This window comes from Camelus dromedarius, chromosome 3 (genome assembly GCF_036321535.1).
Source record: "Camelus dromedarius isolate mCamDro1 chromosome 3, mCamDro1.pat, whole genome shotgun sequence".
NCBI lineage: Eukaryota > Metazoa > Chordata > Mammalia > Artiodactyla > Camelidae > Camelus > Camelus dromedarius.
Window position 1 is genome coordinate 37,714,584 of NC_087438.1, and position 11,148 is coordinate 37,725,731.

Here is an 11,148-nt window from a genome sequence, read left to right on the forward strand (position 1 = left end):
TTTGGACAATGAGTTAGTTCTGATTTAGCTGTTATCTATATGCGGAAGTCTTAATCACACCCTAGAGATGTGGATGAGCCAAATATGTTTTTTTTTTAATTTCATCTATCTGTTTATACATTCATTCATTCATTCATTTGCTCATTTATTTATTTTTGTTAAGTAACAGTTTTGTTTTGTGGTCAGATAGTGCAGGTATTCGCTCTAAGGCTGAAGTACAGAACTGGTGTCATGCACAGTGACCGTTTGAAAATTAAGACCTGTACATTTGTGGTGATAGAATTCCAGGTAGTCTGATTATCCTTGTAATGAAATCGCAGGCAGGTGGCTTTTCTTCTGCTTATTTTCTTCTTAATTTTCTCCAAATAATGTCACATAATTCAGAAGCCTGACTCTTTATTGCTTCTTCTTTTTATCCTCTGTAAAGCCATCTCTCGGGAGAGTGCCTTCATTCATTTTTCTCTCGGTGTGTTTTAACCTTTATTAAACCTCATATCCTCTTGCTCTGATTCCCTTACTTAGAACTGTAATTTTATTCCATGTTTCTTATTTATATCATTGCCGCATACCAGGAGCAGCCTTTTTACTTCAACCTCCAATATTTCATCAGGGTGTCTGGTTTCCTAGCAGCTCACTCCCGAGTGTCCATAAATTAGGTTCCCTTGCTGGTGTGTTTTGTGTCCATGGGCAAGTCAAACTCCATGAACCTCGACTTCTCCATTTGCAAAATGGGATAATAATACTTACCTCCCACACACCTTGGGTGTTGTGAGAATTAGATAATGTAAAGTGCTTTGTAAAAACATGTAGCCTTTCATCTAAGGAAGGAGCTCAGAGTGTTATTTTTGTTGTTGCTTTTGGTCATCTTCCCACATGGCTTTATGTTGATGGTGTACTGAACTGCCCTAGAGTTGAATCACAGGTATGAGAGATGGTGAAGACATAGCAGGTCATCTAGTTCAAACGTATTGTAGAATTCTTCCCCTGCAACATGCTCTTATACTTTAGTCCTGCTGTCTTTAAGTCCAAAAGCATCATGCATTACATGATCCATTTCTTCCCGCTTGACGGCAGAACTCTTCTAAACAACAGTTCCAATGGCAACTTTGGATCTAAGTATTTTCTTAATGACCCAATTGGAACAACTTTTTGAGTCTCTGCCAGGAGGATATTTTTACCCAGTGTGAGGGTTACAGTGATTTTTTAGGACCCTTTACTACTTTCTTGGGGGAATGGTGTCACAATCCATTAGCTCTCCTTCTGATGATGCTCTTTACAATGTTCACCCCAAATGTTCAGTTTAGGAATTTCGTAGCCATTGATTCATGGAGCAGACCAAATTTTGTTCAGAGATATCTCATTTCAGACACAGTTGAATTGCTTTAAATTCAATCCCAGAAGACTAATTTAAAAGAATGTGCTAACTTCAGCCTTGTGAACTGGGTGTATTTTGCTTTTGGCAAGTATATAATCTATCACTGAAGATAGATGAATATTTATGTCTCACTGTACGTAGATATTTTCTGAATAGATAAATGAATTATTTGTATTTCTAACTTATTGTTACTTAATTCAATAGGATAATCATAGTCCTTTTGGTCTTTTTAGATTTATACATATTAATATAAATATATGAGTATATTATATGTGTTATACATGTATAGTATATTTTTATATATATAGTGTATCTATATAGTCATAAATAAATTATTTAGAAGTATCACCACTTACAACATAAATGCAGCTGGTTACCTCACAAAGGGACCATCTAGAACTATATATAGACTTTCAAAACTTGTGGAGCATGTACAGTTTATTCAGAGTTGAAATACATTAGTAAGCCAAACATACTTCTCTTGTAATGCTAATTACTTCAACCAGTGAGAATTCGTTCTGAAGATACAATGATTCTGTTTCCCCCCAGGCAGTTGGTGTTCCATCTTTTTGTTACAGAAGAGTAAGGTCTGAGATTAAATCAGTACTCCAAGTAATTCTTTCCTTTTCTTGTCCTTTAGTATTTTAATTAATTACTCTTTTGTTAAACTGATCCATTGATTAAAACTAAGCTTTTATTTTATGTGCTAATGATTATTATTTTGAATGTAATTGTAATGCCTGAAAGTACCCAGTTCATAGGTTTAGGTGTAAGGATTTTGTTTTTCATCAATCCCTGATGAATCATCAATCCAAGAATTTGAGCAATAATTAGACTTTCTTAGTAAAGAATAGAAGGACATAGCTTTTAAGAGAGAACTCCAGTCTAATCTCAAGCAGTAAAAAAACTAAAGAAAATCTTTGAAAAATCTATAAAACTAATGAGGCACTCTCTTGTGAGATATTTGGAAAACTAATAAGCATGACTTCATTGAAAACTGCTGAAGTTGTTATCTGTTGAAATCGGATCAGAAAGCTCATGACATTTGACATATTCTTATGTGGCATATTTCCAAACAGTGAAATCTTTGGTGGTCAACTTTTGGGGTGTTTTGCTTTTTAATCCCTTTTGCCTTCAATGTGATTGTAGCCAGGTAGTGAGATGGGTGATGGTAATTAGCTTGCTGAGTCAGTGGAAAGGAGCCCTGTAATACTGAATAATTATTTCTTTGATGTGTGGTGTGGTTAACATGCTCAAGATTCTTAACTCAGGACCAGCTGGGTGCCAGATCTGGGAAGAGGAAGTAAAGTCACTTTTATATACCATGTAGAACATGAAATAGCAAATCTCAGAGTCTGGACTTTGCCATTCTTTGTCTTCACCTTTCTGTCCTTTTAAACTTTACACCAGTCAGTTTAAGCACTTAATTTATAAATTCCTGTTCTAGGCATATCAAACGAAGTGATATTGTAAGTCTTGTGACTCACCTTAGCTACTACGATCTTTGTTCCAGACAACTATGGAATAAAAATCTGGACAAAAATATAAAGGCACAATGACACTACCATTTTGGAAAGAACGTGTATCTTAGTGTCCTTAAATCTATAACACTAATGTGTCAATGATGGATTTAGTTTAGTGGATACTAAATATTCTTTGACATTAGTGTCATCATGCTGCAATTTCCATGAGAGATGTTCCTGTTAGGTCAAGCCCAGGGATTGACTAAGGAGAATATAGAACGTGGAGTTGAAAGTCGTTAATTTTGTTCCTCTCTGTAATCACCAATTTATTACCATGAACTTTGGTGCAATGAAAAATTACTACCTTTTTATAGATCTTAGCAGTTTAAAATGGAAAGACTTTTGTTTGAGCCTTTGAGGATTAACACTGCATCCCTTTCCTGTCCTTAGCTGCCTTCTTTCAGGTCAGCTGCCTCTGATGCCCGAGAGAACAGCAACAAGATGGGATTTGGAGAAGCCATGAGGGCCCCTGTTTTCTGAGCCTCATTTGTGATTGTAGCAACAGATTGATAAGAGGAGGTAGGAGTTGCAGTGAGACGCAGCGGGAAAAGAAAGAATTCATGCCATCAGTGAAAATTACAAAACAATAGAATGATAATATCTTGCAGAAAACATTACCATCGTGTGGATTTTTTGCCTCTCATAGGGTTGGTTAGGAATCAAACTCAAGTTAAGGGATATTTTTTTCCATCCCTACCACTTCACGCTATAAATTTGATTTCTTTTGGATAACCAATAACTTAATATGTCTTTTCCCAAAGACAGCTGGATGGTATTTCTTTGCCCCTCTCTAGGACTTAGCATTGTTTGCAGTGGCTGGGGGCAGTCAGCTTGCAGGAAAGACAGGTTTCCATGTTGTATCCTCATTGGGGAGTCGGTAGATGAACAGCAGCCCTTGTTCCCAGGCAAAGCTCATTGTTCTGACTTGACTAATATTTACCTAAGCTTCTCTCTGCCTCTTCCTCCTCTCTCAGTTTTATTTTTTCTTCTTTTTCCCCTAGCCTGGATCCTTTTACCTGCAACTCAGCTTCCTCAGAATTGCTCTTGGCTCACCTTGTGAAGTTTTCATTTCCACGATGATTATATTTCTTCACTTGAACACTACTTTTTGTTCTGTAACATGACATTCTGTACTGTTTTCCTGCTCTCCCCCACCATGCCCTTTGCTATTGGTGTGTTTCCCAACAACACAGATATGCAGGCTTCTTTAGCTCATCTCTCGGCTTTCGGTATTTCCCTAACAGGTTGTATAGTTCAGTCTTACATGATTTATTGCTAATATATCAACTCCCCCATAACTTTCCCTTTCCCTTTGCTTCTGTGGGTGTGAATGTCTTTCAGGAGAAACTAGGTTTTTATTCTCAATAAAAAAACAATATCTGAAGACTTTTGTAAAAGGACCTTAGAGCACCTCACAAACATTACCACCTTCATCTTTCATGTTATTTCTTTTGAAAAAGATCGGTGGAAAACAAGCATTTAATTTTGAAATGAAACATTATAGTAAAGGCCAATTGCTTACATCCAGTGAGTATATAGAAATCCCAAGAGGTGGCTTAAGTCTTTTTTCAAATCACGAGGTACTATGTCTTCCTATTCTGCACTTTTCTCTCTTTCGGAAGATCCATTCCTGTAGCACAATCACATCACTTGGGTTTATTTCAACAATACGTAAACAATACTTAATGTATGCAAGGCACCCTAATTAAATCTAAGATATAGAATACAAGGTCTTTGTCCTTGAGGAAGTGGAAAGAGTGCCACGAACAGTAGGTGCTATGATAGAAGAAAAACAAGTGTCCTGAGCTACAGATTCACGAGAGGTTTAATCAGACGGGATTGGTGTGGAGTACATGGTGGAGGAGGCAATATTGGCCTGGAATCCTACAGAAAGGGATACCCAGCCATGGAATCATGGCCTCCAGAGAAAAAGCACTAGAAGCACATCCTCTCAATCCCTTGCCCACCATTTCAGTGTCCCTTTTCAGTCCTAAGATAACTTCCAAAGATCCCACCTTACACATCAAGAATATGCCTTTTCCAGGAGCCACCTGAGTATGGGTAGCTCTGTGCATTTATCATAGAGAGTAAGCATGATTGCAGCCTGCAAAGAAATGAGTTTGAAGTGGATAATAACAAAATGATAGAAATTCTGGTAGCCTGGAAATTGTTATTAGAAATAAATGAAAACCAGAGGTTTTAGGAAAAATAATTTCTGGGTTTTCAAAGAGTGTGTGCTTTCCTGAGAAGCATTTTGTGAAAACTCTTCACACTGCTTGTTTCCCAGTCTTGCGATGAGCCTCCTGAGACAGTCACGTGGGCTCACTTCCTCTAAGCCAGTATTAAGAAGCGTTTCAGGCAGACCACCTTGAGGTGATAATTGCCTTTCTCAAGAGACAGTCACATGTGCTAGGTCCTCTGGGAGGAAACAAATGCATTGCCTGTTGTGCGTTAAATCTCAGACAAGAAATGTTAAAAGTGAATTTCCAAAGCTTTAAGGCTCAGAGTAATCACCGGAGTCAGGCAGCTAGCCTTGGGGGGCCCACCCTTCCTAAAATCAGCAAACTCTTCCCATGTAGAAAAATACATAAACATTGGAAGCTTTCCGTCTCTCCTCAGAATTCTACTTGTCTGCCAAGATTATGGTCATTTGGGCTGGAAATTTGGCCAATTGCAATCTCTATTAAGGCATTGGCGGCTGCACTCTTTCCTGTGCTTTCTTATTCATGACCCGGTAATTCTCTGGGTCTCTGGGCTTTTGGGGTCAAGTGCTGTCTCTGAGAGCTGTCAGAGTGGAGGAAAGGATATGCCTATGTCTTTTCTATCAAAATGGCAGGCCTCTCACTGGAGTTGACCCAGGGTAGCCTTCCTGAGCCTCTTCACTGCAAGTAAAAGCTTTATCATCCTGGTTGAGGAGAAACCCAGAAACTGTTATAAGGCGTCTTTCTTCATGACACCATAGATCTGCACAATATACAGATCACGTGGCCAATTTTTCTCTTTCCTGAGACCCGCGTGTCACTCCTCACCCCCTCCATCTTGACAGAACTTCTAGTGGAGAGGAATACAAAGTTGGACAGCCTCACTCCCCCCTCACTTCCGTCAACAAACTTTATTTTTGGCTCCTTAACACCCTACTACCACACTGCTTCCAGAAATAAAAAGTTCTTTCTTTCCCTAACAGGCAAATGACTCAGAATTTGTTATTTCTCTCCACAGTCATTCTCATCTGTCACAGGTTAGGTTACACTGAGAAACTCTGAGATGGAGTTTAGAGCACAGAATTTTATTGTGGAGTCTCCTTGGGACCCACATGTCTGGAAGGCTGAACAAGGGAACAAGATTGAGAAGAAGAAGATGTTGAGCTGAGACACAGACCCAGCGACAGCTTTGGTCAACTCCCCAGGGATCTCTGGAACTAGAATTGCCCTTCAAAGTTGTCCTGAGTTGGGCTGGGATGGCCAGGCCTTTATATTCCTCAGTCAGTCAGTCATGAGACGTGGGTACCCTAGCAGGGTCATGGCCTTGAGTGAGTGCTCTCTCTGCAGTGGAGGCTGTCTGCTGGCAGCACTCCAAATAGCTGGGACAATAATTTTTTACTGAAGGGGGGTCTGGAGGGGTCTGGGTGGTGTCTGCCACAGCCTACTGCTTGCTCAGCTCAGACTCACTTCTCAGTATACATTTAGAAACAGCTCTTCAGGATGTTGCTAAACTTCTGTTGGGGCAAACTGAGGACAGGAAGTTAGTGGGCCACATATAGTCCAATTCTACAGCTGATCTCAAAGTCACAACTGATACTCCCTCCTCCACTATTGATTCTAGATTTTTCTCTCTCTCATCTTCCATCTCTGTCAATCTCAGTCACTTACCTGGTGGCATAGCCGATACCCTCAGTCTTGAGTAGTCTCAGCCCTGTTACCCAGGCCTTCTCAAACCAGGATTCCTGTGCTTGTCCATTTGCCATTATAATTGGGCAAGAGAGGACCAAGAGATGCCCAACTGGATCACCTGGGTGCCAGACTTATTCCTCCATGCCGCATTGTGAAAATAGCAGCCCCAGTCCCAATTGCTCTGCCAAAATGCTGACTCATCCTCTTGCCAGCTGGTTTCTTGGCACAAGGAGCCTGAATGCCCACGCTATAGTCAGAGCTTATAATACAAAGGGATTATTACTGCATCCATTAGCCAAAAAGTTCTCCCTTTAAGAATCAAGATCTGTAGACCCACAGAACCCAGAGTTGCAGAGAAGGGATGAATGAATTATTCAAGCAGGTCACTGGGAAAGATGAGAGGTGGGGCCATGTTGTTTCCACTCCTCAATTCTTAAAACTGTTATTTTTCCTTTTGGAGATATAGTATCATATGAAGGCCTTTGATTCAAAGCGTATACTAGTCCTAGAGGATGACACTCCATCCTGGTGAATCACTGGCACTGAGCTGGAACTTGAGCTGTACCTTCTGAGAGAGATGCTCTATCAGGCTACTAGCTTCTGTGTGGTGAGGCATGTCAGAGGGTCCCATGACTATGGGCCAACTTTCACATCTGTTTTGCTCTATCATGAGTTCCCCAGATGCAGTGTTATATGAGGTCCCATACCAATGGATCAAACACTTCATAAACCCTTGGATAGTGGTGCTGGCTAAGCTCTTGCTAGCAAGAAAGGCAAACCAAAGTGGCAAGTTGGTTTCTTCCAGGGATGATGCCACAACAGTAAGTCAGTATTGGTCTCTATTTCTGGCAGGTTGGACATTCAATAGCAACAATAGTTAAATTAGCCTTGGTAAGGGAGAATCTATTCTGTGGGGCATTTGTATAGCCTTCGTTCTTACTATCTCAGCTACTCTGTTCACACACCCATTGTGTTAGCTTTGGGATGGACAATGGCAAAGGCTGGCTCATGTTACTGGCTGAATCACTTTGGCTACATGATTGTTTAGTACTTTCTCTGTGTTGGATTCTGTTGGTGGCTGTGATTGTGTGATATAAGATCTTTATAGTTTTTGCCCACTCATATTCATTCACATGCTTCTATCCTAGATTTTCCTTGTCTCCAATTTTTCCATTTTTCTCTTTCCAGACCCTAATCAGCCTGCCAAACCATTTGCCATTGCCCATGAGTCCATACATGTAGCCCAAACTTGGGCCACTTCTCTTTCTACACAGAGTAGATGGCCAGGCACAGAGAACTGAGTCTGCACTGTCTTTGGAGTCCTAGTTTTCAATGTGAATTTTGAGAGGGGAGCAGAAACATTCAGGCCATGACATTAACACTTTTCACACTTATCCTCTGATGATTATATTCTAGTCCTGGTCTTCACTTTCCTGCAGTATAAATCCTGCATACTAAGAAAATATACTATCCTTCTTCCCTTCTTAGGCTTGGTATGTCTCTTGCTTGATTATGCTGTACTTAACCTTAGCTATTAGTCAAGTGGTCAGAATGGGAGATAGGGGTATATCATGAGGAAGGCATACATTGTCTTGCAGAGGGAAGGCCTCTACATTTTCTTCTTGTGAAAAGAGAGGTGTGTTAGCTTTTGATGGTGGGTGGGGAACGAGCACTTCTGCAGCCTTACAGAGTTTGGGGGACTCTTAAGGATTTTGGATTTTTGCAGGCCTCCACTTGGATATCTATCCAATGTGTCAGAGTCCTATTCTGTCCTAGCCAGGGCCCTAATCTTGACATAGATTTGTCTTTTTTTTTAAATTTCATTTACTTATTATTATTATTTTTTTATTTTTTAGTGGGGAGGAGGTAATTAGTGTTTCATTTATTTATTTCTTAATAGAAGTACTGGGGATTGAACCCAGGACCTTGTGCATGCTAGGCACACACTCTACCACTGAGCTATACCTCTCCCCCAGAAGATCTATCTTGATGAGGAGTTTAACCTCTTCATAGTTTAGCTCCTCTGATGATTATATTCTAGTCCTGGTCCTCAGATTTCTATTCCTTCCTGCTGCAGAAAATGAGATCCTTTTTGTTTGCTACCATGAAGGCTCTTTACTTTCAGAACTGCTTTCTGTTTCTATTTCTCTCAGCTTTTGTTATCTTTCTTCCAGAGAAGAAGCTTAGAAAATAGTCATACCATTCCATTGTTTTTATAGCTTCTATCACCTCTTTTTTCCAAATGCAGCATATAACACTAGCTAGTGCGTCTCATCCACCTTTATACCATCTCAGCTTACCAGTGAAAGTGTGAGCAATTGGACCTTTACCTAGTGCCAGGGCTGTCTGTGTTCCACGTGCCACCAGGGAGAGGTTTCTCACTGCCAGCAAAGTAGTAAGTATCTAGCTCTGAAACCACATCTTCCTCCATGGATTCTTAGAGCATTCTTGGTACCAAATGTCAGAGGGTGAGGCTTCCCAGGAAGCCGACTCTCAGACACAGATTAGAACTTGCTATATTTGTTAGAGAGCTCATGGGCCAACACCTGTAGAACAGAAGGGAGGGAAACAGAATTGGGCAAAAGGGAAGACTGAGCTGAAATGCAAGCATAACTATACCTTCAGCCAACACCACAGGGACACTTGTAGCTAAAATGGTCCTTCATAGATATCTTGCATTGGACCATGATGGTCAGGACTTTGTATTCCTGCATTGACCCACTATTGGATGTGGGTATTCGTGGGGAAGAACATGACCTTGGATGAGAGGGCTCTGCAGCTGAGGCAGTTCTTGAAGGGGCTCACAGCTAAAAGCTGACTGCTGACAGTTCTCCAAACAGCAGGAACAAATAGTCTTCTAGTGCAGAAGGATATGGACCCTAGAACTAATCTTTATGGGGAGGTGGCAATTTCAGGAGCTAATGAAGGCACTTAGAGAAAGATTGCTCCATCTTTCTGTGTAACTCTGTGCCTTTACACATTCTCCTGTTTCTTCAATGATCTTTTCTCAACTTCTAATTCATTTCTTAACTAACTAGAGCATGTTTTTCAAGCATGGGTTCCCCAGGAAAGCCTTTGCTGACCAGAGTCCCTCTTTCCCCACCCTCAATCCCAGTTCTTGCTTAACTCACTCCCTGGCTGGTTAAATGCTCCAGTGAGTCCCTATGATACTTTAAACATCACTTTATGTAGCTAACTCTGTCTGTTCTGGCTGCTATCATAGAATACTATAGACCGCGTGGCTCTTAAAAAATAAAAATTTATTTTTCAGTCCTGTAGGTCGGCAAGTTCAAGATCAAGGTGCCAGCTGACTCAGTGTTTGGCGAGGGCCCTCGCCTGGTTCATAGATGGTGTCTTCACATGAAGGGGGAATGGAGCCCTCTGGGGTCTTTTTCATAAGGGCACTAATCCCATTCATGAGGTCTCCACTCTCAGGATCTAATTCTCTGCCAAAGTCCCACCTCCAAATACCATCACACTGGGTGCTAGGTTTCAACATGTGAATTTGGGGCAGGACACATTCAGTCCATGACATTAACACTTACCACATGGAAGTGTAATTGTATAGTTACCTGCTGATATTTTTCCTTAAACTGTGAACTTCTTGAGGGTTATAACTTTTTCTTTTATTTATGTGTACTCACGGACCAGAACAAGTATGGTGCCTTTATATGTATTAGTATATAAAGTATACGTATTACCAGTATGTATATATTAGTTGAATGACTGCATCAAAAATGCACAATGCATCAGTCCTTATTTGGTCATAAACAGATAATAGGTAAATGATGCAACCTCCCTACATCTCAGTTTCACCTTCCATGAACTGTAGACATGTTTCCTCCCTACTTTATATCATTTCTATAAAGATAAAGGAAGATATGTGAAAGAATTTTGGTTAATAAAAGGGCTATACAAATGCCAGACATTATTACTGTTTATCTCTCTATCACTCTATCTTCACCTCTGATCTCGCTGCCTATAAATGTTTCATTTACTGCTGCAGCCCTCTGGTTCATCACAGACACAGATTCCTTACTATTGTTATGGTGTACCTACTCTGTACCCTCCAGTCACATACAACTGATCCAAGTGTATATTTGGAAACTAGTGAACTAATAATCTGCTGAAAATCACTAAAAGAACACTTGGGGATAATCACAGTCTAGCCAGAGAGATGAAAAAGATGACAAAGGTATGGTCAATGAAGATATGATCTCTGACTGCAGGTAACTCAGTCTTCTAGAGAGAGACCAACATGTAACAGTTTAGGAGAAATGAAATATAAATATTTTATGGATATAAGTATGAGATGGGATATAGGGCAGGTGGAAAGGAAGGCATGATTGGGTGGTGGTCA

The 11,148-nt window shown here is 40.4% G+C and overlaps 1 non-coding gene across 1 annotated transcript; it reads right to left on the reverse strand.

Annotated features, from left to right (window-relative positions):
- Positions 1 to 8,685: 8,685 nt before the first annotated feature.
- On the reverse strand, positions 8,686 to 8,757 carry TRNAA-AGC (transfer RNA alanine (anticodon AGC)). Its single transcript has one exon. It is a non-coding gene; the product is annotated as a tRNA-Ala (tRNA).
- Positions 8,758 to 11,148: the final 2,391 nt, after the last annotated feature.